A 6000-nucleotide genomic window follows, 5' to 3' on the forward strand; every position below is an offset into this window, starting at 1 on the left:
TCTGGAATGTTCTCTGGGCTCAGCCCAGCTTCCCTCTGCAGGCTGGACACGGCTGGCGTGCTGCCCTCGGGAGCGGCTCTGGAGCGGCGGGTGGCACAGAGAGGGGCTGGTGTCACATGGAACAGCTGATGTCACAGAGTGGCTGATGTCACACAGAGGAGATGATGTCACAGAGTGGCTGATGTCACAGAGTGGCTGATGTCACACAGAGGAGATGATGTCACAGAGTGGCTGATGTCACAGAACGGCTGATGTCACACAGAGGAGCTGATGTCACATGGAGCAGCTGATGTCACATGGAGGAGCTGATGTCACAGAGTGGCTGATGTCACAGAATGGCTGATGTCACACAGAGGAGATGATGTCACAGAGTGGCTGATGTCACACAGAACAGCTGATGTCACAGAGTGGCTGATGTCACACGGAGGAGGTGATGTCACAGAGTGGCTGATGCCACAGGGAGCAGCTGATGTCACAGAGTGGCTGATGTCACAGAGTGGCTGATGTCACACAGAGGAGCTGATGTCACAGAGTGGCTGATGTCACAGGGAGCAGCTGATGTCACAGAGTGGCTGATGTCACATGGAGGAGCTGATGACACAGAGTAGCTGATGTCACACGGAGGAGCTGATGACACAGAGTGGCTGATGTCACAGAACAGCTGATGTCACAGAATGGCTGATGTCACACAGAGGAGCTGATGACACAGAGTGGCTGATGTCACAAGAAGCAGCTGATGTCACATGGAGGAGCTGATGTCACAGAGAATGGCTGATGTCACAGGGAGAAGTTGATGTCACAGAGTGGCTGATGTCACAGGGAGAAGTTGATGTCATGCAGGGACGCTGATGTCACACAGAACTGCTGATATCACAGTGAGAAGCTGATGTCACAGGGAACAGCTGATGTCACATGGAGGAGTTGATGTCACAGAGTATCTGATGTCACACAGAATGGCTGATGTCACATGGAAGAGCTGATGTCACAAAGAGGAGCTGATGTCACACAGAATGGCTGATGTCACATGGAAGGGCTGATGTCACAAAGAGGAGCTGATGTCACACAGAATGGCTGATGTCACATGGAAGGACTGCTGTCACATGGAAGGACTGCTGTCCCAGGGAGCAGGAGAGGCTCCTGAGCCTTGCCCACTCCCTGCTGTTCCCCAGCCCCAGCAGTGTCCCCAGCCCCGGTGGCTGTCCCCAGCCCCAGCAGTGTCCCCAGCCCCGGTGAGCCCCGCTGTCCCCAGCCCCAGTGGCTGTCCCCCAGCCCCAGCAGTGTCATCAGCCCCAGCAGTGTCCCCAGCCCCAGCAGTGTCCCCAGCCCCGGCGAGCCCCGCTGTCTCCAGCCCCAGTGGCTGTCCCCCAGCCCCAGCAGTGTCATCAGCCCCAGTGGCTGTCCCCCAGCCCCAGTGGCTGTCCCCCAGCCCCGGTGAGCCCCGCTGTCCCCCAGCCCCAGCGCTGTCCCCAGCCCCAGCAGTGTCCCCAGCCCCAGCGCTGTCCCCCAGCCCCAGCAGTGTCCCCAGCCCCAGCAGTGTCCCCAGCCCCAGCAGTGTCCCCAGCCCCGGCGAGCCCCGCTGTCCCCAGCCCCAGTGGCTGTCCCCCAGCCCCAGCAGTGTCCCCCAGCCCCAGCAGTGTCCCCAGCCCCAGCAGTGCCCCCCAGCCCCGGTGGCTGTCCCCAGCCCCAGCAGTGTCCCCAGCCCCAGTGCTGTCCCCAGCCCCAGCAGTGCCCCCCAGCCCCAGCAGTGTCCCCAGCCCCAGCGCTGTCCCCAGCCCCAGCAGCTCTGTGCAGAGGCCCCACGGTCAGAGCTCGTTCCAGATCAATTCCCCGGCGTGCATCACCCCGGGCTGCTCTCCCCGCGCCGCTGGGGAGGCGCAGCGCAGAGAGGGGCCCTGAGAGCTCTCCTGCCGCGGCACTTCTCTCCACCAGACTGCAGGTCACACTCTCAATGCCTCGGGAAAAGCACAGCTGAGGGCTCTGACCTTCTGCTGGAGCACAGCAGCAGCACTCCAGCAAAGGTTAATGAGCACGAGCAGGGAGAGGGGACTGTTCACTGAGCACCCCTGAGGTGGGCTCCAGCTCACAGGGCTGCTCTGGCAGCAGGAGCTGCTCCCCAGGGAGAGCAGAAAGCAGGAGAGAGGATTTCCCAGAGGATGGAGGGAGCAGGGTTTCAGTGCAGGCCTGGGCTTTGTTCTCAGCTGAGATCCCCACGGAGCAGGTGGGACCTTGCTCTGAGTGCTCCAAATGTGTTCACTGCTCTGAGAACTGTGATCCTGAATTAAATTCCCTTCCTTGCCTCCTCATCCAGCTGGAGCAGAGGAACCCTTTTGCCACGTGGGGGAAGGTGCCAGGATTGCTGCCAGGCTCTTCCCCTCCCCTTTGGCCAGCATCTCCTCCAGAAGGGCTGGTCTGGCCAGCCCAGGCAAAAACCACCCCAGCCTTTCCCCCGTTGCAAAACTTCCTCCGTTTCTAATCCTCTCCCACCCAAAATCATGGCATCACTGCTGTAAATGACAAAGCAGATAAATACTGGGGGAGACCTCAAATGAATGTCAAGAATTAGGGCTGCTCCAAATTTATACTCACCTTGTTGTGTTCATTACCTCTGTCATCAAAGGCACTTTGCCTGAATTTAATGCTCAGGCCTCTGGAAAAACCCAGGAGTTCTGACAAGTTCTTTAATATCCCAATAGATTACAAATATTTTGGAAAATAATTCTTTCCAGAGGCTGGGGCAGGAAAGCAAAGCCAAACCACAGCCCACCAAAGCAGGTGCTGCTCAGTGCCAGTGACTTTCTGATGGAATCATGGAGTGGTTTGGGCTGGAAGGCACCTTAAGGACCATCCAGTGGGGATGGACAGAGCCTCTGGAGGGGTTATTTATGGTTTAGGTGAAAAACCCCACAGCATGGAATCATTAGTATTTGCTGAATGTCAAGAGGCAGCAGCTGAAAACAAAAGCCAGGCCCTGGAGGGAGCCAGGTCTGTAGGTATCCCCTGGCCACCCAAAATATTGTTATTTAACAGCTCCCAGCTCAGCTTCCAGCACGGGGATCACAGCCAGAGCAGGGAACATCCAAACCCTGGCCCCAGCATGGGGACACCATCCTCCTGCAAAGCCCTCCAATTCCCAAAATCCCTCAACATTCCTGCAAGCCCCAAGGCTGGAGCTGGTGACTGAGGGGCAGAGAGAGACTTGCACCAAAACTCAGCCTTAGGGAAAATGCTGGGATCAGCTCAGCTCCTGCCCTTCCCCTTCTCCCCCGGGGCATCTTCCTGCTTGTTCCCTGCCTGGGATAAATTCCTGGGAACAACGGGGATAACATCCTGTTATAGGGAATATCCCGGTGTCCTTACAAACCCATCCTCGGGGTCCCCTGCTCCCGGGGAAGGGGGGGCTCTGCAGGGCCCAGCACCCCCTCCCAGTCAATTAGAGATGCAAATGCACTCAGCAAAGTGCTCCTGCAGATGTTGTTAATTAAGGCAGCCCACCCCGAGCCCACAGTGAGCAATCACCCCCCAAAACGCCTTCCTGCTCTCAGATGTTCCCAATCACTGCTCCAGGATCCTGCAGGAATATTATTTTTGTAGGAGTGAACCATTTGCTAAATAGGCCACCTGTTAAATAAACACTCCCACTCTCCAAATATTGTTATTTTGTTTTCCAGCCTATGCACAATCTGGATTTATTTTAGATGAAAAAAGATAATCACTAAAGCACAAAAACGCCCAAAAAACAGTATTTTGACTATTTGCAACTATCCATCTTGTGAGCACATCTGCTCCTTTGCAAGCTGGCAGAGCTGCTACACTCAAAGAGATCCACAGCTCCTTATTCAGCCGGGAGCTGATGAATTTCCATCAGAGGCCTCGGCACTCTTCCCTTCTTTGTCACTTCTTCAAGCCTGAATTGCTCCCGCTCCCCAGCCTCCCTTTCCTGAGCTGCCTCTTCCCTCAGGGACAATCCCCCCTCCAGGATCCCTGCAGCCAAGTGCCACGGGACAAGGGGCAGGGCTTGCCTCCAGCTCTGCTGTAAAATCACATTTTCTGAGCTCCCAAAGCCCACCTCGAGCTGGGCAGGAACATCCACAGCCCCTGGAGAGCAGCAGGGTGGCTCTGCAGGATGGGCATCCTCAGGAAAAGGGGGATGGGATGGAATGGAATGGAATGGAATGGGATATTTCCCTGGAAGGGATCTGCGACAGCTGCAGGATTTAACCAGCACCACTGCCATCAGAGCAGACCCGGCTTCTTCCTCTTTGCAATGAATGGGATAAATCCCATGGAATCATGGAGCTGTTCATTTGGAAAAGCCAGGATACATCCCATGGAGTCATGGAGCTGTTCATTTGGAAAAGCCAGGATACATCCCATGGAGTCATGGAGCTGTTCATTTGGAAAAGCCAGGATACATCCCATGGAATCATGGAGTTGTTAATGTTGGAAAAGCCAGGATACATCCCATGGAATCATGGAGTTGTTAATGTTGGAAAACCCAGGATACATCCCATGGAATCATGGAGCTGTTCAGATGGAAAAGCCAGGATACATCCCAAGGAATCATGGAGCTGTTCATTTGGAAAAGCCAGGATACATCCCATGGAATCATGGAGCTGTTCATTTGGAAAAGCCCCCTGAGATCCTCAGCCATGCCCAGCCCTGGCCAGGCCACCAGGGCCCCGTGTCCCCAGGTGCCACGTGCCCAGGCTGTTAAATGCCCCAGGGACGGGCACTCAGCCCTGCCCTGGGCAGCTGTGCCAGTGCCTGACCTTTTCCATGAAAACTTTGCCAGCAGCCAGGCTGCTCTCTGGCAGCAGCCCCAGCCTGGCCCACACCTCTCTGCTCTCCGTGGCTGAAATGACCCCAGGTATCAGAAACTCTCTTTTTCTCCCAGCCCCACACTCGAATAAGCAGTTGAGATTCCTCAGCTCTGCTTTCCAAGGTTGTTTATTTTCCCTTATCTGTTCCATTCTCTCTCTGCCCTGCTGAGCTCTGCCCAGCAGGTCGGGTTGGGGCACAGTCCCTGCCCTTGGGCTGCTGTTGGCTTTTCATACTAAGAACTACCTGTGCTTTATTTGCAATAATTTCCCAATCCCTATCACCTGTGCCAGACAGTCTGTCTCTGCTCTAAACCAATCCAGAAGTGTCACCATCCCAGCAGGAGATGGAGGACAAGAAGGAGAAGGAGAAGGACAGGACCCACTCAGATTCCTCCATCTTGAACCCCCATTCTAAATCCCCAAAATTCTACTTTTTCACCCTGTGACAATTAACTTTCATTCTACTCAAACCCCTGTGGCCTGTAACTCCTCACACAGAGTTGGGAATTGTTTCCATGGGCTAAAATCCGAGGCACAGGTGTTTCTGACCCTGTGCCAAGGTGCCTGAGCCCCCTGCCAGGGTCTGGAGCCCTCGCACCCCCTCCTCACCCTGAGCCCATCAATGCCCAGCTGAGCCAGCTCCAGGCTGAGCACTGAGCCCCAGCAGCTCACCCGACTCCTCCAAGGGCTGCTGTGCTTTCTGCCTCCAATGCAGCTTCTGAAATAATTCCACAAATCCTGGGTTACTCGTTTCACTTCGAGTGCAGCTCCCAAATTAGTGGTGTGTGTTAATTGGGCAGCTAATCCCCCTCCCAGAATTAAAAAACAACCTTAAAGATGATCAAAATGCTTCTCATTCTCGGTGCTGTGCTGCTAATGTCTTTAAGATATTTTAATAAATGAGAGGCCTTAATTAGAGCAGAGTGAGCCCCACAGTGCCCCTCCACATAAAATACACATGTGTAGGATGAGAGGAGGAAGAGTTGGGTGATTTCTAGGCAGACCCTTTCCTCAACCCTCCACCTCAGCCTTTTCCATAAAGAAATCCAGGATTCCTTTCATTCAAAGCGTAGACTTTAAATCCCCACACCCATCTCAGGGCAGTATTAAATATTAAAGCCAGATATTAAAATTTCAAGGAACCTAAATTAAACCGGAGGTCCTCCAAAATAAGTGCTGC

Source organism: Haemorhous mexicanus, chromosome 9, assembly GCF_027477595.1.
Source record: "Haemorhous mexicanus isolate bHaeMex1 chromosome 9, bHaeMex1.pri, whole genome shotgun sequence".
In the NCBI taxonomy this organism is placed as follows: domain Eukaryota; kingdom Metazoa; phylum Chordata; class Aves; order Passeriformes; family Fringillidae; genus Haemorhous; species Haemorhous mexicanus.